The sequence below is a fragment of the Theropithecus gelada genome, chromosome 8 (genome assembly GCF_003255815.1).
Source record: "Theropithecus gelada isolate Dixy chromosome 8, Tgel_1.0, whole genome shotgun sequence".
Classification (NCBI taxonomy): Eukaryota; Metazoa; Chordata; class Mammalia; order Primates; family Cercopithecidae; genus Theropithecus; species Theropithecus gelada.
The window spans coordinates 17,538,815-17,561,850 of record NC_037676.1 but is presented as its reverse complement, the minus strand read 5'-3'; the positions used below and the strand labels follow the sequence as shown (position 1 = coordinate 17,561,850).

Below are 23,036 nucleotides of genomic sequence, written 5' to 3'. Positions count from 1 at the left end.
TCTTGCGAGCCAAGTGAAAAAATCGCTTCAAGCAAGATGAGTCAGATGCTCCCAGGAAGTAAAGTAAAATGAGGGGCAAATGAGATTTGACCCAGGGATTTAGCAATGGAGATGTCATTGGTAAGGTTGATAACCAACTGGGATTATGGTGGAGTAGTGGGGACGAAATGTTGATCACTGAGGATGTAAGAGACAGCAGAAGTAGTGAAACGGAAACATCAAGGGTAGAAAAATATTGCAAAGATTTTTGCTGTAAAGACAATGTGAGAAATGTAGCTGCAGGGAGAAATGGGGTCAAGAGATGTTTTAAAAATGCAGGAAGTAACAGCATGTTCGAATACCAATGAGAAAGACAGTAAAGAGGAAAAAAATACGATCCTTCATGTAATAACATAATTCCCAAAGGACCTTTGGTGTAGGTTAAAACAGCCAAAATCATCTAGCTTACTGTTGTAAACACTAATTTTTGTTAATGCTGTTGATTTTTTCAACACAAAGTCCTTATCTTCCCATCTCCATCAAAAATAAAAACTTTTTCTTTTGTCTGAGCCTTTAAATAAATGTCTTTTGGGTATGAATTGTGTCTGCTCATCTTGTTCCACCTAAGTGAGTCCCTAGTTCTGTTAATAGTTATGCAATATGGGCCGGGCGTGATGGCTCACACCTGTAATCCCAGCACTTTGGGAGGCCGAGGCGGGTGGATCATGAGGTCAGGAGATCGATACCATCCTGGTTAACACGGTGAAACCCCGTCTTTACTAAAAAAGTACAAAAAATTAGCCGGGCGTGGTGGCGGGCGCCTGTAATCCCAGCTACTTGGGAGGCTGAGGCAGGAGAATGGTGTGAACCTGGGAGACGGAGCTTGCTGTGAGCCGAGATCACACCAGTGCATTCCAGCCTGGGTGACAGAGCAGTCTTGAGGGGGAAAAAAAAATAGTTCTGCAATATGCATGGATCTGAGGTACACTCTGTCCACATATTTTCAGTAACTGATGACTTCTTTAGATCTCATCTGAGGCACAGATTCCCCACCGTCCATTAAGCATGTATAAGATCGCATTTTCCAAGAATTTATTCAGCCAACTAAATGTTCATTGCATGCATTAAACATAAAAGTCCCCTTGTTTCCAGGTAGCAACCACAGGGCAACAGATGGGTTATAAGAGTAAGAATTTAAAGATACCGGTGTCCTTGGACCTTGTGTGGATGACCAGTTGTTTCTCAGACATTACTGTGGAAATCACCTGGGGACATTGTTGAAATGAAGATTCTGATTCTTTAGTTCTGGAGTGGGGCCTGAGATCTGCATCTTTAACAAGCTCCTAGGTGATGCTAGGGATGCTGGCTGTGTCCCCACCCAAATCTCATGTTGAGTTGTAGCTCCCGTAATCCCCACATGTTGTGGGAGGGACCTGGTGGGAGGTAATTGAATGGTGGGGGTGGGTTTTTCTCCTGCTGTTTTTGTGATAGTGAGTAAGTCTCACCTGATCTAATGGTTTTATAAAAGGCAATTCCCCTGCACATGCTCTCTTGCCTGCCACTATGTAAGATGTGCCTTTGGCCCTTTGCTTTCCTCCATGGTTGTGAGGCCTTCCCAGTCAAGCTGAGCTGTGAATCAATTAAACCTCTTGCCTTTATAAATTACTGAATCCCCTATAAATTACTGAATCCTCGGCATGTCTTTAATAGCAGCGTGAGAACAGACTAATACACTGGCACACCTCATTTTGAGTAGAAAGGGATCTTAGGGTAATACTTCCTGGCTTATTTTTTCTCCTCAGATTTTGCTTCTGCTCTTCCTCTACTTCTCTATTATTGCCACACTGGGCCTTTTCCAACAGGAACTTTCAGACTCAGAACAGCAATACATTGTTGTAGCATTTGTCGATAGCATTTCAGTATCTTTGCTTTCCACTCTTTGCATTTTTATTGATCTTTGCAAAAAAACTACTGGCGTCTGGGAGTTTTGTTTAGTAATTAGATAGCTGAAGAGACTCTAGGCCAAGTTTCATTTGCATTATGTAGGGAAAGCCAGACTTCTGGGTCTCATTTACATCCCAAGGCCATGTTTGTCCTAGACCTCTGAGTACATGCTTCGGAACTGTAGGCAAAGTCCCAGTACTGGGGCCAATTTGCCAGTTCAGTTGTCAGCTTTTAAATTCTCTGGATTCCTACTTGCTAAGGCTAAATCTCTTCAGTAAACAGCTCCCTTGCTGGAGGGCAGTCCTTTGGCTTTGTTATAAATACATTTTGTCAGGTTGTGGAAAACAGAATAAACCTTTGAAAGTCACCACTGGCTCATAAAAGCTTCTTAGATGGCTCTAGATGGCAAGAGGTACTTAAAAACTACCTATAAAAAGATATATTTTGGTGGGGGTTGCAGAAGAGTTTGAAATTAGTTATATGAACTCTGAAAATCCTGTAAATTCTACATTTACTTTCTGCTGTACTTTAGACCGTATATCTTGTCCTGAATTTAATGAGGCATGCTTTTCCAGATCTTCTGTATCGGTGCTATTCAATAGAAACATGGTAAGAATTTCACATGTAAGTTTAAATCTTCTAGTTGCCACATTTAAAAAACGTAAAAAGAAATGCATGGAATTAGTATAGGTAATATATTTTCTTTAACCTCCTGTGTCCAAAATATAGTCATTTTGACAAAAGCTTAGTGATAATTTATATGCTTTGCTTGTACTTAGAAATCTGGCCTATATTTTACACTCACAGCACATCTGCCATCTTTCAGGTGCTAAATGGCCCCATGTGGCTGTCATATTAGACAGCACAGGTGTATATGCAGAGCAGCTGCAGCTATGACAAGCACAGTTTTATTTATTTCTTTATCTCATAATTTTATGTTAATACCAACACATGATTTGCTATAGTGAGGCATATATGGTTAGTTAAGTATTAAAATAAAGATGTAATCTTAAAATCAACCCTAAAAACAAATGGATACTTGAAAAAATAGATAATTATAAATATGCAGAGAATACTAACATGTTGACTGACTTCAGCAATGGCTAACAGAGGTGAAGACCTATAAAAATTGAAAATATCTGAGACTTCCAGATAATACATTTTTAGCAACATTATTTAAGATAATTTACTGCTCCCATAGGGTAGGTAGGTCCTGTCATGACTCACATTTTATAGATGTCATGCCTGAGACCAGAGAAGTTAAGTAATTTGCCTTAGATCACACAGTGGGTAAGTGGTAGATCTAGGATCCGAATGCTAGTCAGTCTGGTTCCAGAGCTCACTTCGTTCAACTCTGTGCCAGACTGCCTTCTCAGCACATGTCAGTGATACATACATTTGCTTCATCTTTTAAATGGTATGATTGAGGGATAGCGCTCTTTAGTTGAAAAAAGTGATTGATATAATCAGATTATATTGATATAATCAAATTGTTTCATTGATATAATCAAATTGTTCTGGAAAACTGAGGATAAATTAACTCCTTAAATAAATCATGTCCAGTTTGTCATTAATTTAAGTCTTAATTTCAGAGTTACTTTATCTTGGTTTCTGATTGATCTTCAATTTAAACTGAGCCTCAGCATTTTTTCTGTCTATCCCTGATGTGGGGAAAAACAGCTAATAATGTATAAGGCAAACTTTCAGTGTTATTGAGAGCTAAAGTTTACAACTGAATTGGGGAGATAAGCTGTAATACTCATGAAATAGTATTACAATTTACTGTTACTAGCAATCACAGCAGCAGTAACCATTTATTGAGAGGTTACTATCTGCCAAAGCTTGTGTTAAGACTTTACATTCATTATCTTATTTAACTGTTAAAGCAATGCTGTAAAGTTGGTTTTATCTTCATCAATAAATAAGTGCCAGAAACAGTGCCACTATACTCTGAAACAATGAGACTCTGAGAATTATTTTATTGGATTCTGGGTGTCACATTTAAAGGGGGACATTAACAGTGAACAGGTAGGTGAGTGGTCAGAAAAATCATATGATGTTAGGAGAGGTCATAGAACTGTTATCTTTAACCTAAGGAGAGAAGACTTAGTGGACGTAATCGTTATCAGTAAGTATTTGGAATAAAGAATATGATCTAAAGAGAAAACCGACTCTGGCAAAAGGAGTACACTCACTCTGTCTTTCTCTGAGGAATACAGAAAAGAGATTTGCAACATTTTCTTACTTTGGATTTTAATCCGAAATCAGAAAGAATTTTCGAACAGTTGTTTGAGAAACTAAACCAACTTCCTATCTTGATGCGATGGGACAGAGACTAGGTCACTCCCTGGATATTCTCTATTAAATGATTGCATTTGGAAGATTTGGATTATACGAGGAATTAGGAATTGACCATTGGATGAGTTGTCCATGTCTGATTTTGTAATAAATTGTGTCCTTTAATCAGATTATTTTTATGATAGAAATAATTATTGAGTTGTTTTGTAAATTAAGTTGGAGATTGTGATTAATAGTACAATAATATAATATCAGAGCTCAGACAGACCTTAGAAATCTTGAAGTCTAATGTCATTTTACAAATCAGGAAACAGAGAGAAAGAAAATGAATTAAGGACAGAGTTGGACAAGTACTCAGGTGTTGACGTCAAGTCCACTACTTAAAAAAAAATTATGGTTTCTAATGGGTAGATGAAGAAGACTACATCATTTCTAGTACATTTTTAAAGGTCCTGTTGAATCTTCTCTAGAGTTAACAGAATGAAGTAGCCTGAAGTTCATTTGTTCTAATTAAGGCACACTTGAGTCCTTTTTGGTTATCTTACCTGAACTTGGAGTTCAGTGATTTTCCTAAAGAAAAGCTTTCAGTTTGTGAACTTCTTTTATTGTTAGTGTTTTATTTCCCTGGAAACTGCATCTTTTTATTGAAAGGATAAGAAAGGATATAGTGGCTCTCTGAATTTATCCATTCATTCAACAAGTATTTACTGAGGTGTGTGCCAAGACACTTCCAAGCACAATTATAGGGTCATTAGCTTTTACTGTGAGATGAGAAACCATCAAATTGTTTTGAACAGAAGATTAGAAGATTTTTTTTTCTTCCAAGTATCACTAACAAGTTAAAAGGATTCCCTGGGAGTTTCAGCAAGCTATAGTCCCACTTGCCTTGATTTAATGAGACATACCTTTTGATCTCAGCACACAATTGGGATTAACTGCAGTTTGAGGTCTGCTCCTTATTAGTTATATAACTAAATTTACAATAAAGCCTGCAACTTTTTCCATAAAAACAGAGTATAAACCTGTTAAAAATGTTCTACCATATACTGGTTTGAAAACCATTCTGAATTCATGATGGAATTTGACTGACCTAGGTTTGATGGACAGTTTCACTGATGTTTCGATTTTGGGCAAATGTATTAATTTTTCTGAGCCTCAGTTTCTTTATTAGTACAATGAGGGTAAAACTTGTTACACAGGAGTGTTTTTGAGGGTTGAATGATTTAAGGGAAATCATGATTGTGAAATGCGCAAACCCATGTCTGGCGCATTGTAAATATTCAATAAAAGCACAGCCATTATTATGATAATTTAGTCAAGGGGATGTTAAACATGGGTAAAAGTTGTTTTGAAGCTAGATTGAGGGTTCTAATTCAGAGCCTTAATTTATTTTTAGTTTAGAGCTCAGACAAAATGTCTTTAATGCCTTTGTCTAAAGGTCCTGACATTGAAACAAGTATTAAAATGACACCTCTATCTTAATTAACACTGTTTGTTTTGCATGTGTATGAATTAATCCTTTTAAATGTCACTAGCTGTTTTGGTGGTGTCACAACTTGACAAATGCTGCCTCCCTCATTCCACAGGTATTACCAATTTTGGACCAATTCTGGTGGTTCAGCTATCAATTAAAGCAATCAGAGAAGGCCCTGCCTGTAGGTCACAGTTGACCCTAGCTACAGGACACTCAGGGAAGTGGTGCACTGTGAAACCTCCCAGGGAGTGTCAGGAGTCTGTGTGTCGTGTGTGTGTGTGTGTGTGTTGAGTGTGTGTGTGTGTTGAGTGTGTGTGTTTGTGTTTTCTGTTTGCCAAGATTATTGTCCTCCGAGAGAGTGAACACATGACCTTGTGACTCTGTAGCCAAGTTCACTCCTGTAATACTTTTTTATTTGCATATTTTTACCACTGGAAATTTAGTCTGAGTTAGTTCAATACTGTATCTAGACCAGTGTCTGGTCAAAAGTTTTAAATTTGACTTGCTCAAATTTCAATCTCCATGTGAGATGAGAGGGAGACCCTATGTAAAACTGAATTGGGCTCATGTAAAACCCGTGTTTCTGGTGCCCCGTTTTCCTCAGGCTATGGCTGGCAGCTTCTTCTACCCCAGTTTTGTATTTCACTTTCCTGGGGCTGAAGTGTCAGCTAGCTGAGCTGATAAATTTATTTGGATTCATAGGAGAGAGTTAGAGGATCATGTGGTCCTTTTAACTGTCTTTGGAGGCAAGATTTTGCTTTCCCCACTCCTCAGTTGTTTGAAAGCACTTTGGCAAAACTGAGATCACTGCATTACTGTTAGTGTAACATTGCAGCTTCGTTGATCTGTTAGTGAAGGTGATCATCGGGGAAATTACAGATCATGGAAAGGTAAGTGGAGGACAGGCCTCTGGAGAAGGTATTCATAGGCACAGGCAACCTTTTTCAGATTGTGTAATTACTTTAAAATATTCTGTTTAAACATTTTTAATTAAAATTTGTTTCCTTAGTACCAAAAGTACCCTGGTAATTGTAGATTGCCTGGGTGGGGACGAGGAGACGTTGCCAGTTTAAACCAAACCACATGGAGTGAGAATGAGGGAAAGGTGGCTTCAGGAAGAAAAGAGGTTTTCTGTTACCAGAAGAAGGAGTGCTGGCTAGGCAGGAACAGCAGATGTCCCTGGCAGAGGAAATGGTGCTGGCCAGAGGAAGCATATGCCGTACAGAGGAATATCAAGCACAAAGGCCATGGGCAGAAAAGAGCGTCGCATATGAAGAACTGAAAGAAGGCCAGGCTGCGGAGCCAAGTGAGGAAGAGTGGGTGGAGCTATAGGAATGAAGGAACGGGATTGCAAAGATAAGATGGGGCCAGATCATGCAGGGCCTTATGGCTAAAGGAGGGTGCCTGGATTTTTATCCTATGAAAATGGAAGGTCATTGAAGAGGTTTAAGCAGTTTAGCCTTTTAAAAAGATCACTCTGGATGCCCTGTGGAGAATGGATTGAAGAGGGCAAGAAAGGAAGCAGAGGGATTAATCAGGGAGCTTTTGTAGGTGAGAGATGAAGGTTTCTCGGACAGGGATGGTGGCAGCTGTGATACAGACAAGTGGAAAGATAAATGAGCCACATTTTGTGTAGATCAACAGAACCTGATGATTGATGGGGTGTAAGGAAAGGAAGAATGACGTAGATTTCTGCCTCGATTAATGGGGATTCATGGAGTTGCCATTTATTGAGATGTAGCACTCTTGTTGGATATTGCTTTGTGTTACTCACATCCTTCCACCTAGACGGTAAGCTTCTTAGATCAAAGATAAGACACCATTTCGTCTTTCTTCACTGTTGATTCTAGCACAGTGCTGAGGCATTAGAACAGCCACTGCGTTGTATATATATCGGGTGGGTAGTTGATCCAAACGCCACTTGCAGGGTGGCTCTTGAGAGACGGCTTAAAGGAATAAAAACAAGTGGCATTTGTTAGGATATTTATTGTTGTTGGTTTTTAGATTTCTTTAAGATGATGCAAGTTATGTAAGAAGAAGTTACTATGAGCATAGAAAATGTAATCAGACCTCACAGCTAAGGAGATTTGCCCAAGATAATTTATTGATAGAGCTGGGACATTCTCTAATCCCTAGTATTCTCATTAAATCATCTAACCTGTACTTATTATTTTGGGTACTTTTTGTTTCCTGACTAAAATCTGTGTTTCTTTTTTCTTTGCTCTTCTACATGTTAAAAATAAAACAAAATACCAAATTTCTTCACCTTTGATGCTTTGAGCTTCTCAGTTCCTTCTGGTCTCTCTTTTTTTTCTCCTTTCCAAAACTGATTCCGAAGGACCCGTGAAAAGAGAGTGAAAGCAGAAGAAATCTGTCCAGTCACTCAGCAACACCGACCTGAGGTAATAGGGCCAATGAAACCGCTTCAAAAATTGTTCTAGAACAAAAAATGGCTTCTAGAACATTGTGCAGTATCTAGCTCCAGTGCCCAGGAGGTGCTCACTGATTACTGAGGCTCAGCCCCGCTACCTTGTGTTTTTACATCCATAGCCTTTGTCATCTCTGGCATGCTCTTTATTTCTTCCTAAGAGAATTTTAAAACCGGAGGAATTGAATACAGGCTGTCTGAAAAAGAATGCTTACAGAACCCAAGTTATCTTTACCTGGAGTCCTGACCATGCAGACTGCTGTTTATTAGAACACAGACAGTCACATGGTGGGCTTGGCCCTGGCTCACAGTCAGCTTTGAAGCCTCCATGGCAAATGGCAAGCTCCATTCCAACAAGTGCTCACATTCCCGGGCAAACACATGCTTTTTATTCTATGTCATTTTTCCATTGCTGTAGACTTGTGAAACAATGATTAAGAGAATTTCAGAAACCAAAGTTATTTTCCCTGCTCTTATTTGCATATTTCTGTTCCTTAGAAGTTTCTAAGGTAAAAAAGTCCTCAAAGTTTGGGGACTGTCTTCCACACCTTCAACACTTTTTAAACATGTGATAGTGTCATTAATGTTCTTGTGAATAATGGCTTAAGTAGAGTGATTGGAAATAGAGCTCTGGAGGAGCTTGGCATGGGGGTTGGGGGAGCATTGTTGAGTTGGGTAATTAGGCAGCTACAACCGTGTAGAACAGAAGTGATGATTAGACTAATTAGGAAAGCCATTTCATAAGTGCTGTGGTAGACCCAAGGGCAATGGCCTAGAAATGCCGCCTTCCCTGATTTATTTGATTGATGAAAAGCAGGTTTTCCACTTGCGGGCTTATTTATTTTTTAAATTAGAGATTCGTTTGCCTCATTTTCATCTGTTACAGTTTCATTTCCAAGATAACAGAGAGGCAAAAGTGTCTTATTCGCAGTTTGGACACAGGGCTTTCATGCTTTTGCTTTCATTCCCTTTACTACATGATTCTAGGGGAGCAGATTTATCAGGGCACTTTTAGTCAAATCTTTGCAAAGGACTCGCATGTTTTATTTGGTCAGAATTCAATCCAAGCAGCTTTTCTAGTGACAGCCTGCTTTCTGGTCGCCTTTATACACCTAACTTTTTCATGTATATATATACACACACACATATATATATATTTTAACGTTCATTGGTGCTTACTGTGTTCCAAGCACTATTAAATACAAGGGATTCAAAGCTATCTAGCTGTGAAGGGCTTTGTTTTGTTCAGTGTTATTGCCCCAGTTGCTAGCATGGTGCTTGGCTTATGGTAGGTGCTATGTAAATATTTGTTGAAAAAATGAGCAAATTAAAGGCTAGGCCCTTGTTTTGTATTTTGTGTGTATGCTCAGATTTAGCTTATGTAATTGCAGCTCATTTTGCAAAACGGATTTATTATTTTTTCTTTTTCTTTTTTTTTTGAAACAGGGTCTTGCTCTGTTGCCCAGGCTGGAGTGCAGTGGCACAATCATGGCTCACTGCTGCCTCAACCTCTTGGGCTCAGGTGATTCTCTCACCTCAGCCTCCCACGTAGCTAGGACTACAGGCACATGCCACCGCACCTGCCTAGTTTTTAAAAATTATCTGTAGAGATGGGGTTTCACTGTGTTGCCCAGGGTGGTCTTGAACTCCCGGCTTCCAGTGATCCTCTGCTTTGCCCTTTCAAAGTGCTGGGATTACAGGCAGAGATTTTTGGGAGGCTGAGGTGGGTGGATCACGAGGTCAGGAGATCGAGACCATCCTGGCTAACACGGTGACACCCCGTCTCTATTAAAAACACAAAAAATTAGCCGGGCGAGGTGGCGGGTGCCTGTAGTCCCAGCTACTCAGGGGGCTGAGGCAGGAGAATGGCGTGAACCCGGGAGACGGAGCTTGCAGTGAGCTGAGATCCGGCCACTGCGCTCCAGCCTGGGCAAAAGTGCGAGATTCCGTCTCAAAAAAAAAAAAAAAAAAAAAGGAAAAGAAAAAAAATTTCTGTAAAATAAATCTCATTTATTTCCTGGTAGTTTTAAAATTTAAGCTAAACCTCAAACAATTTTCTTCTAAAACATAATAAATAATACCAAGAGTGTTGTATATCTTTTAAAAATAAAAGTGTGGAGTGAAAATGTTTTGCCAAATTATCAGGTATAGTTTGCAAAGCACTCTTATGCATAGTATGTTGTTCGCCTCCCTGTGACAATACCATTAACCTATTTGTGCTGGAGGTTGCAAATTATTTTGTAAAAAAAATCAGACCTTGGCGATGACCTTGAGCAGTAGGATATACATAACTTCCACAAGCTTAGCATTCCGATAATGGAACACTAGGCATAAATGGGTTAAAGTAGGCCCACAGTGTGTGAGGTCTGGAAAAGTGAGTTGATTTTCCTCAAGTCCTCATGGATTAGCCATGGGAACAAGTTCCTCATCTGCCTACTGCTGCCTTTGTTCTACCTCATCTTGGTCTTCCCTTAATGGAGGACTCTCTTTTGTACCTAGGTTTGCAAATGGCTACATTAGCCCATTGGGTTTAAAGAATCCTTTAAGGGCATTTAGCGATAAGTGAAGTGTCTAACTCTTCAAAAATAGCCGTAGTAATATATGTGCTAACCGGATAAAGAAGTACAGCACCATTAAAAAAATGCTTGTGAGATTTTTTTTTCAAACATTGAACTTTTTTTTTTTTTTTTTTTTTTTCTGAGACCATTTTATTTCCAGAAAGGGCTTATGGACTTCATGAGAAAGTGTAGTGAAGCAGAAAAAGCCAGAGCGACCTTATTGAATTCTCTGATCCTTGAGTGTATTTTTCTGATACGAAATGGGGTAATAATACCAACCTTGCAAGTGTGTTCTGGGAATTAAATCGGAAACAGTGCAACTCATATGAGGTACCCAGTATTTGATAGTAAAGACAAAATAAAAGCACAAGCAAAAACAAGTAAAAAAACTTAACACCAAAGGGTGAAAACAATCTATGTGCCTTTGAAAACTTGATAACTGAAATTCTAATTACAGTCATTTATATCTATTCATTAGTGCAGTTTCTCCAGGGACCTCTACTGTTAACCCAATTTCAGTTATTCTCTGTATGTGAAAGCATCAAAATTATTTTCTTTTTAAGATAAAAGTCCTAAATTCATTTTGAACCTGCACAATTAATCTAAATTAATGGGGTTTTGTTACATTGTTATCCAGTGTGTATTTTAAGGTTCTATTGCTATGCTACCCTACATTTTGTGACCTAGGAATTTTAGATACAACTGTAATCTTGGTCTTTAAATAGAACTTTGAGTAACAAAGTTAAGTAGAATATTTACAGCAAACTTTGATAATAAAATGTAATTATAATATAATACTATTAATTTAGAGTTAGAAAGTATCCATTAAAAAAAGTATCCATCAATGTCCAAACTAAATAGGAAATATTTAATTGGCTTCTAGGAAAATGAAATACATCATTCTAATATTTTAATATTTAGAAAGAAAAGATCTCATTACAACTTAAAAAATGATTTTTTTCTGATAAGTACCATTGACTTCATTTTAATGATTTTTTTCTGATAAGTACCATTGACTTCATTTAAATGTCTGCTTTTAGTAGTCAAATCCCAGAAGAAAATGCTATTTTTAGGAGTATGTTTAACTGAAAAAGCTCATATTTCTATTCAAGGTTAGGCAATTCCTCTTGACAAGACAAGTAAAATAATGTTTCATGATTAAGTCCCCAACTATCTCAGACTTAAGCAAAGACCCCAAATCATAGTTTGCAGCTTTCATTCAAAATATGTTTTATATCATCTATTAACTAGGGAATTCCTGATGCCTTCCTGTTAGGATAAATAAGCAAGAAACACCATAGGACAGTGATTGTATTCTTAAGTATTAGGGAGTTTAGAGCCCCAGATATTCTATATGCAGACCTCTGTGCTTATGTTTGTTCATTTTAATGAGACTCCAAAGGCTCACAATTTTATAGGGGCTATTGTGTTTCAGTTCCAGAACTAGGTAAAGACAGGGCAGCCCTCTGTTCTATCAAAGCGATCTTCTCACTCATAGGTGGGAATTGAACAATGAGAACACTTGGACACAGGAAGGGGAACATCACACACCGGGGCCTGTCGTGGGTTGGGGGAAGAGGGGAGGGATAGCATTAGGAGATATACCTAATGAGATATACCTCATTAGGAGATGTAAATGATGAATTAATGGGTGCATCTCACCAACATGGCACATGTATACCTATGTGACAAACCTGCATATTGTGCACATGTACCCTAGAACTTAAAGTATAATAATAAAATTAAAAAATAAGCGAAGGATGACCGGACATGGTGACTCATGCCCGTAATCCCAGTATTTTGGGAGGTTAAGGCGGGCAGATCATTTGAGGTCAGGAGTTTGAGACCAGCCTGGCCAACATGGTGAAACCCTATCTCTACTAAAAATATAAACATTAGCCAGGCGTGGTGGGGGGCACCTGCAATCCCAGCTACTCTGGAGACTGAGACACGAGAATCACTTGAACCTGGAGGGCAGAGGTTGTAGTGAGCCAAGATGGCACTACCATACTCCAGCCTGGGCAACAGAGTGAGACTCTGTCTCAAAAAAAGAAAGAAGAAGAAGGAAAAAAAAAAAAAGCAAAGGGTGATGGGTCGGGGTTAGGACCATTTCCTGGTGACATTGAGCTGGTTAAATTGGTGGATCTATGAGGGCAAACGTATTGGCTGCCTTCACGGCCTCCAAGGTCTTTGCCTTGTGCACTGGGGCTTGGCAGTACTACCCCACAGTCAGGTTGACAGGAGTGTGATCTTTTTTGTCTGTCTTATGAGATCATAATGAGTATTTAATTTTATTATTTGGATAATATTTTCAAATAATGTGAAAAATTAAAAAACCTCAACACTTTTTATAGCTACAATTAAGGAATTAAAATAAAATTTGGTAAGACTACAAAATTCACAAAATTATATTATGGCCTCATTTTAAAAACTGAAAGTTTGTTTTTTCCAATGCTCAAATGATTTCTTTGATAACATTTTTTGAGAGCATTCTTTAAAAAATGTGTTACGACCACTTTTTTTGATATTTTTAACGCATGCACTTAATCCTGTTTAACTTTTTAAAATAATTCTAGTTGATTGTTTTCAAATATTTTAATGCAGTGATGTCTTCATGGGCTATAAATTTGTACCATAATGTAAAGACATTATGTGAGGATCATTTTAATGCACGAATACCTGGGCTTTAAGTAAGGATCTGTTGAGAGTTGTGTAGTTCAGTTATGTGTTTTAACAACTAGAGAGTCAGCTCTATTGTAAACATATAGGCATAGCTTGTTTTATTGTGCTTTGCAGATATTATAATTATTATTATTTTAATTGAAGGTTTGTGGCACCTCTGTGTGATCAAGTCTTTCAGCATCATTTTTCCACTGTGCTCACTTTATGACTGTCTGTCACCTTTTTGTAATTCTTGCAATATTTTACATTTTCTTATTATTATTATATCTATTATTATGATCTGTGATCAGTGATTTTTTTTTTTTTTTTTTTTTTAATAATGAGATAGTGTCTTGCTCTGTTGCCCAGGCTGGAGTATGGTAGCACAATCATATTTCACTGCAACCTTGAACTCCTGGGCTCACATGAACCTCCTGTCTCAGCCTCCTGGGTAGTGACAGCATCTGGCTGTGTTGCTCTGGCTGGTCTCCAACTCCTGGACTCAAGCAGTCCTCTTGCCTCAGCCTCCCAAAATGGTAGGATTACAGGCATGAGCCACTGTACCTGGCCAGTCAGTGATTTTTGATGTTACTCTTGTAATTGGTTTGGGACCCCAAGAACTGTGTCCATGTAAGATGGAGAACTTAATAAACATCGTATGTTTTGACTGCTCCATGACTGGTCCTTCCCCTGTCCCGCTATTCCCTGAGACACAACAATGTGAAATTAATCCAATTCATAACTCTATAATGGCCTCTAAGTGTTCAAGTGGAAGGAACAGTTGCATGTTTTTCACTTGAAATCAAAGAAATGATTAAGCTTAGTGAGAAGGGCATGTTGAAGCCAGGCGAAAAGCTAGGTCTCTTGCACCAACAGTTAGCCAAGTTGTGAATGTAAAGGAAAAGTTCTTGAAGGAAATTCAAAGTGCTACTTCAGTGAATATGTGAATGACAAGAAAGCAGAAGCCTTATTGCTGATATGGAGCAAACTTGAGCCATCTGAATGGAAGAACAAATCGCTACAACATTCACTTTAAACAAAACCTAATCCAGAGCAAGCCTCCAATTCTGTGAAGGCCGAGAGAGGTACAGGTAAGAAAGCTGCAGAAGAAAAGTTGGAAGCTAGCAGACATCGGTTCATAAGGTTTACAAGGTTTAAGGAAGGAGGCCATCTTTATAACATAAAGGTGAAGCAGCATTTGCTAATGTAGAAGCTGCATCAAGTTATTCAGAAGATCTAGCTAAGACCATTGATGAATGAGAGTTTCAGTGTAGACAGAACAGCCTTATATTGGGAGAAGATGCCGTCTAGAACTTACATAGCTACAGAGAAGTCAATGCCTGGCTTCAAAGCTTCAACAGACAGGTTGACTCTTGTTAGGGGCTAATGCAGCTGGTGACTTGAAGTTGAAGCCATTGCTCATTTACCATTCTAGAAATCCTAGGGCCCTTCAGAATTATGCTAGCTCTACTCTACTTGTGCTCTATAAATGTAACTACCAAGCCTGGATGACAGTACGTCTATTAGCAGCATGGTTTACTGAATATTTTAAGCCAACTTGAGGCCTACTGCTTAGAAGAATATTTCAAAATATCCCTGCTTTTCAACAATGCACCTAGTCACCCAAGAGAGCTGATGGAAATCTACAAGGAGATGGATGTTGTTTTCATGCCTGTTAACACAGCATCCATTCTGCAGCCAGTGGGTCAAGGAGTCATTTTGACTTTTAAGTCTTATTATTTAAGAAATATATTTCATAAGTCTGTAGCTGCTATAGATAGTAATTTCTCCAATGGATGTGGGCGAAGTCAATTGAAAGCCTTCTGAAAAGAATTCACCATTCTAGATGCCATTAAGAACATTTGTAATTCATGGGAGGATGTCAAAATACTAACACGAATAGGAGTTTGGAAGAAGTTGATTCTAACCCTCATGGATGACTTTAGGGGTGAGTTCAAGACTGCAGTGGAGAAAGCAGCTACAGATTTGATAGAAATAGCAAGAGAACTAGAATTAGAAATGGAGCCTGATGATACGACTGAATTACTACAATTTCATGATGAAACATTAGTGGATGAGGAATAGCTTCTTATGAATGAACAAAGAAAGTGGTTTCTTGAGATGGGATTTACTCCTGGTGAAGATGCTGTGAACATTGTTAGATGACAACAAAGGATTTAGAATATTCCGTAAACTTAGTTGATAAAGTAGTGGTAGGGTTTGAGAAGACTGACTTCAGATGTGAAAGAAGCTCTACTGTGGGTAAAATGCTGTCAAACAACATTGTATGCTACAGAGAAATCTTTTGTCTTAAGAGACCATTGATGTGACAAACTTCATTTGTGTCTTATTTTTTAAATTGCCACAGCCACCCCAGGCTTCAGCAGCTACTACCCTGAACAGTCAGCAGCCATCGGTATTGAGGCAAGTCCCTTCATCAGCACAGAGATTACAACTTACTGAAGCCTCAGATGATTGTCAGTATTTTTTTTTAGCAATAAAGTATTTTTTAAATCAAGATGTGTACATTGACGTTGTTTTCTTTTTAGACATAATGCTCTTCCACAGTTAATAGACTGCAGTATAGTGTCAACAACTTTTATATTCACTGTGAATCACTGGAGTGATTCACTTTGTTGTGATGTTTGCTTTATTGTGATATTCGCTTTATTGTTGTGCTCTGGAATTGAACCCACACAGTCTCCAAAGTATGCCTGTATATACAGAATCTTAACAGGAAGTATTCTGAATACTTTCCAAGTGCTAGCTTACTTATTCCTCAGGTTGTTATAACCTGATGAGTTTGTTTTATGGTTATCTCTATTTTCCAAAGACACAGGGACGTTAAGTACCTTGTCCAAGGTCACCCACTAGTAAGTGATAGAATCTAGACTTCAGTTCATTTGGTGTGGCACTGGAGCCTGCACTGTTTAAATCACCATAGGAGTCTTTCTGCTTCAATAAAGTAGACCTTTTTTTGGGGGGGCGGGGAGTGACTTGTGGCTTTCCTTGCTTCTTTCCTGATTTCTATATGTCTTGAAACCACTATATTTCATTCATCTCTTCATTCAACAAATATTTATTGAGTATCCATTATGAGGTGCTGAGGGCTAGCAGTATCCAGGTGGACCCTGATGTGTTACAGCCTCTGTGCCCAACACTCACTGACTGTTGTAACTTAATGTCTGGGAGGGAGGACAGGCATAACAAAGGGAAACTCACTGGGGAGGGGGCAGGGACAGGGGAGCCAGGGTGCAAAGAACTCTCTGAAACTAGGACCTGAGAGGTGTAAAAGATTTAGCCAGGTTGGGAAGGGGGTGTGAGGAGAAGAGGGTGGTATTCCAGTTAGAGGGAGTAGCTAAGTGCAAAGACCAGAGATCAGAAGCTGTGAAAAGAGTTCAGAGAACTGAAAGAGCTTCCCTGTGGCGGAAGCACTCAGTGTTCTGAATTAGGAGTGGGGATGGTGAAGGGTGTAAATAGTATTAAAGTGTTCTAAGATCAGGCAGAAGGGTCAAGTAATGGATTAACTTTACACTTTGATCAGTTGGATATATTTATTGTAAATTTCTAGGATAATAAAAGCCTTAAAGCAGAGTGTATAGCATCTAAACTTGTGTGTGTGTGGAGGGAGAGGGAAAAATAAAAACAAGACTCAATCAAAAGGAGGCCAGAAAGGAGAGAAAGACAAAATAGATGAGGTGAATAGCACAAATAAGATGGTAGATGTAAACCCTAATGTATTTGTAATTATATTAGATGTGTATGTTCTAAAATGTACCAATTAAAAGATAAAGATTGTCAGACTGATAAAACCCAACCAACCAATCAACTAACCCAGACTGATAAAACCCAACCAACCAATCAACTAACCCAAGCAGCCATCCAACCAACTAACCCAACTAGGTGCTCCTTTCACCTCACAGGGAGGGAATACCTCCGGGAAATGAGAAATGACAAGAGGTGACCATAAGATGAGCTACCTCCATCTCCTTCCCTGTCTGTCTACCCTGGAAGCCACCATATTCTCAGGAAAGCCACCAGGTTTCCCACTATAAGTGCAACGGAGGTGGTCCTGGGAGGTTAGCAGTGTCTGGGTTACTCAGGTCTGGCTTTCTCAGCAGCTTGTGAGGAACTTTTTGGCAGAGGTGGAGTCTCACTCACATCCCTCGTGCCTTCTATAGTGTTTGGCAGGCGGTAGCCCTTTACGTACCCTTCATCATGTGTGTACATTTGATTTCCATATGAGATTGTAAATTCTTTGCAGGACAGAGAACCTGTTATACCTTTGAGTTTTCCTCATATCTACTACAACATAGGTCAGTGTATAGTGAGTGATTCTTACTTAATTCTGTCAAGATGAAAGCTGATTTCTGTAGAAGGATACTGTTCTACCTTTCAGCGATTTGGAGGTCTGTTTCCACAGCAGAGAAGACATGAAAACCACTTTCTGCAATAAGGACCTGATAACCTAGTTTTGCGTAAGTAGATTTTACAGTAGGAGAGTATATTCTTTTATTTCTTCTTTTCTTTCTTTTAGTTGTAGCAAGAATTTCTATTAAACTCCACTCATTGGGTCAGAGACTCTTGTGGTGTTAGTGAATAATTTGTCCCTTGCGTAGCACCCTGTCTACACTTGTGAGTTCATTGGCCAGTCTGTGGCTTCAACTCCAAGCTCTAACAAGAAGAATATATTCTTTTTTAATTTTAAAGAGCATGATTTATTTAGCATAAAAATAAATGCTTCACTCATATAGAAGCTGTAATGAGATATTAGTAGTAAAATAATAAAAATATTTTCCTTGGAAGAACTACTGGGCAGACCATATCAAAACAGCAATTTCTGTTTTTGGAATGAAAGATGCTATTGATTCTATTAATCCAAATGCCAACAGTTCTCTGGTTGAGTAAGAATGTGCTGCCTAAGAGAAAACTCACTTGGCGTCATGTAAGAGCTGCTTATTATGAATAGAAAGAAAATACATAATCCAAAGTAAAAGCAAGTCATTCTGCTTTTAATTACAGTGTATAAACTTTAAAACATGGGCCCAGGGTCTAGTTGGATATATTTCTTTGCAATAGATATTTTGGAAGCACACAGTGAAAAATACAACAAAGATGGCTCTGTGCTGGCCGCCCCCCAGTGTCCTGGTGGTTTCACGTTTAGTGACTGTATTCAGTTATTGTGAAATCACAGGATTTTAAAGCAGGAAAAAGACCTCAGAAGTCTCTTCTTACCCATTTGTCCTCCACATGAGAAAATAAGCCCACAGTGGTGAAGGGATTTTACTGAGGTCGTATAGCGAACTCTGGAAGGAACGTAGGCATTTGGACTCCTGTCTGGCTTTCTTTGAGACTGAGCTTCTTTGCTGCTGCCTGGAAGCTCTTCTGTGGTTGTGGCCTCTTGCTGGCTTTAGTGTAGTGATAAGGGGATAGCCGTGAGGGCAGAGGGTAGGAGGAGGAAGGGAGAGAGGTTGAAAGAGAGAATGAGTCATTGTCATTGAGAGGGATTGAGAAAGAAGATGATAAAGAAAGAAGTATGTCTGCTTTGCTGCTTCTCAGAAGTGGTACCAATAAAGCAGTGCTCTGAGGCAGTGTCTGGTGCGTCAGTGAGCTGCGGAGCCTGGCAGTGGTTGGGGTGTGGGAACATTCTATACCTGCCACTGGCTCCTCCTCATTCCTGTGCTGTAAACCCCATTGTGAGGTTACTGTGTCTGTTCTTCTTGCCTCTAATCCAGTCCAACCATACACGTAGCTGTCTCAGGTTATGGAGAGATGTTAAGGAGAGAAGGGGCAAATTGAAATGTGCATATTTTAAACTTTGTTCATTTTCAGATTTTTTGAATCTTAGCACAAGGATTTCCTGAGCATAACCTCACATTTCTCTTTCTATTTGCAAATCTGAACAAAATCCTGTTACCTTTGTTGCTTACTCAGAGCTGGACATTGTAAGAGAAGTCATAATGCAAACTGATTTTCTGAAAGTATTTTGAATGTTTTAGTTATTCTTTCCCAGTTCACTCAGAGTCCGTTATGGATTTGCTGCTGTCAAAAAAAGTGTTGAAACCCAGCGTGTGGATGTGCAGTGTTGCTTTTAGCCTTGCAGACAGTGCCCTCTGGACTTCAGCAAACTTCAGCTCTGACCCGAGTTACCTGCTTTGGCTCCTATTGCATTTACCTGGGGCCAGATTCTGGCTTTGAAATCTCTCCCTGAAGTCAGGTGGGAGCCTGGCCCAATAGAGAATGGCAGTCTTAGGCACCGATGATCAATTGCTGTTTTCCTTGCTAGCATCATGATATCGAACGTACGAGTTCTCAGTAAATCATGTATTGTTTACTTGTTTTTGCTCAAAAGTCCATCTCTGGTTACATCATTGGAAGCCTCTCAGTTTAACCTCTTCCTTTGTAGCTTCTATGGTTGGAAATAAATTGCGACAGTTAAAATCTTACTGCATGAGTAATATGTGTTGATTTTAGGAAAATCAGAAAATAGGGATAAGTAAAAAGAAAAAAATATGAATAATTTATAATCCATCTGCCAGAGAGACCACTGGTAACATTTTGGTGGTGCATGTGTAAATTTTTAATGTACACTTATTTACATAACATTAAATATATTTTAATAAAAATGACTTTGGGCTGTATATATGATTTTGTAGCAACATTTCTCATATGACACGTTCTATACATCTCTCATATCAGTAAATACAATTTTGTATTTTCAAAAGACAAATCTCTCTATCTTTTTAAATACAGGTACGTATAAAGTAAAAAGGCCTATTATCTCTCAATCCATGTGACATGTTAAAGTGATTAGTAATAAAGCAAGTAACATTATTTGGTTGCTGACTATATGCCAGGGACTGTTTTATTTATAAGATCCTTTAACCTCCACAAAAGTCATCAGAAGTAGTTGCTATTATTAATCCTGTTTTACAGATGAGGATACTGAGGCTAAGTGTTTAAGACAATTCCCAAAGCCATACAGCTAGTAGGAAATGAGCTCAGATAGTCTGGCTCAAGAACCCTTTTTATTTATTTATTTTTTGAGACGGGGTGTTGCTCTGTTGCCCAGGCTAGAGTGCAGTATAGTCTAGGCTCACTGCAACCTCTGCCTTCCGAGTTCAAGTAAGTCTCCTGCCTCAGCCTCCTGACTACCTGGGATTACAGGTGTGTACCACCACACCCAGCTAATTTTTGTATTTTTAGTAGAAATGGGGTCTCACCGTGTTGGCCAGCCTGGTCTCGAACTCCTGACCTCAAGTGATCTACCCACCTTTTCTTAACCACACACATACGATTAGACTTTAAAAACAAAGTCAAACAATAGTCTTTCTCTATTTTTTAAGAAATCTTTCTCTATCAGCATGTATTGAACTACTTCATTCTCCATAACAGCCACGTAGACATCCTTCGTATACTTTGGTTTAACTGTCCCCTTCACTACTGATGGACAATTTGATTGTTTTCAGGTATTTGCAATTACAAGCAATGCGGCAATATTCTTATACTAATGGTACTGTTTATTGAGTGATAAAATCAGCTACTCTGTGTAAATGCATAGAACAGTGCCTGCTGCATAGTACGATCAGTGATTTCTAATTATTATTAGTAATACTATGTGCCATGCACTATGGTTGAATTTAATTGTCAAAATATCCCTATGAGGTAGATACTGTTATTATCCCTGTTTTACGTTTGAAGACGTTAAGGCATAACGAGGTTAAACAGTTCTTGTGTCATGTAGTAAGTGAAATCTGTGATTTGAACCCTTTTGGAGCTTGTAGTCTTGATTACTCCTATTTACATATGCCCAGCTTCAAGGGGATCAGAGATGGAGGAGGCCCTGGTATTGGTAAACATTAGTAATGTCCACATATTCTCCTACCACAACGGTGTGAAATTGCCTGTGTCTCTATACCTTTATAGTCCTGGGTATCACAGATGCTACAGTTTTTAATTGGTGAAAAATAATATTTCAATGTAATTTGTAATTTATGGGCATTTGTATTTCTTTTTTTGTAAACTGTCTTTGTTCATGGTTTTATTGGATAGTTTTATTTTTAACGATTTTTATGAGCTCTCTGTAAAATAAAGAAATTAGATTTTGAATTCTCATATGCATTGCTATGTCTATAACCATTTTAATGACTATATTTTACATTTTATGGCAATATTATAGTTTATGTGCATGGTGGGAATTTTGTTCCTTCCAGTTTTTCGTTCTTTTGCTATCAAGAACATCCACTTATTATTTTCTTAGGAAATTTCTTAGAAGTGTAAATGGTGGATGGAAGGGAATATACATTTTTAAGGCATTGACTCATATTTTCTGTCTCTCTAGAAGAATGATAAAAGTACGTTGACCATCAGGGTATGACAGGGTGCCTGTTTCTCAATAACCAATGATATTGCATAATATTATTTTAAAAAGTCTTGGCCAATGTATATTTTTTTGATTATGAGTTAAGATTGAGACATTTTCCATATGTTTATTTGCAGTTAGTATTTCTTCCTTTGTGAATTGCCTGTTCATGCCTTAAGAAGGATTTTGACTATATGTGCAATTTTTAAAATTTTATCAAATCAGTTATCTAACAGTAGAATGAATCTTCCCAACACTGATTGTGTTAGAGCAAAAGATACTGGAACTGTCTGAGGAAAGGCATGAATGTTTATTAATTTACTATCATAAGGCAACCTTTATACTTGTTATCTCTTTTACTCTTTCTATTTTAATGTTATAGATAAAGAATAAGGGACTTGGGTAAGCCAAGTGACTTATCTATAGTTCCATAGTTGTAAATGGCAGAAATTGGCTAAAAACCCTCTTCTGCCTGACTTTTAGCATATTCCTTCCATCCTGCCAAGTATAGCCTTCTACTCCTGAGCCATACATAATCACATTAGTAGTAAGTTAGCTGGTTGAAGCCTATGGTACATATTAGCAAAAAAAAAAAAGAAAGAAAGAAAAAAGAAAATTTCAGAAAATGTTTATCTAGAAATATTCTGTGCATTTCAGAAACTTGATGTTCTTTTATTTTGATTTTTCTGCAACTATTTTATTAAGTACCCTGATATATTAGGGATGTAGAAAATGGGGGTCTAGGCAGAGACCTTTTCCTCAATGGCTCTGAGCTTTTCCTCTTCCCCACCCTTCCAACCCTTGTCCCTTTTGAAAAGCTTTTGCTTCCCGCCTGCCACCCAGCAGGCCTCAGCACTGCAGGGCGTGAAACCTCTGCCCGCCTCTTGTCCTCTCCTCACTGTTATGTTTCTCTTCATATTCTGGTACTTAGAATGTTGCTTTTTCTATTTCTCCAGTGCCATGGCAACAGTACATGGTAACTGCTTCCCTTCTGGTCAAGGAAAAAGATTTTGTATTTTTCTTTCCCTTTGACCTGTTTGTAATTAGCACTGCGGTCCACGCTTTCCTCCAGTGAAAAGCAAGGAAGTACCAGCCTGTAGTCAAGACTGCAGGACCTGCTGGATGTATAGCTAGGGGGTCTTCTGTGCTCCTTCACAGCAGTTTAAACCCAGGCCCACCCTGATCATTGATTCTGAAAGAGCACTCAACCCTCCATCCCTGTTCCTCTGCCCCTTCACTCTCTGTTTTTTTTTTTTGACTTGATGTGTTATATTGGAGGTTGGTTCCTTCAGTCTCCCTCCACTAGAATGTAGGGTCCAGGGGAGTGGGGTT

At 38.7% G+C, this 23,036-nt stretch overlaps 1 protein-coding gene and 1 non-coding gene across 3 annotated transcripts in view; one reads left to right on the top strand and one right to left on the bottom strand.

Annotated features, from left to right (window-relative positions):
• The window catches only part of PSD3 (pleckstrin and Sec7 domain containing 3), a 559,261-nt gene that overhangs the window by 90,934 nt on the left and 445,291 nt on the right, over positions 1 to 23,036 (top strand). The window lies entirely within an intron of this gene.
• LOC112630857 lies at positions 17,878 to 18,031 on the bottom strand. Its single transcript, XR_003120986.1, has one exon. It is a non-coding gene; the product is annotated as a small nucleolar RNA SNORA62/SNORA6 family (small nucleolar RNA).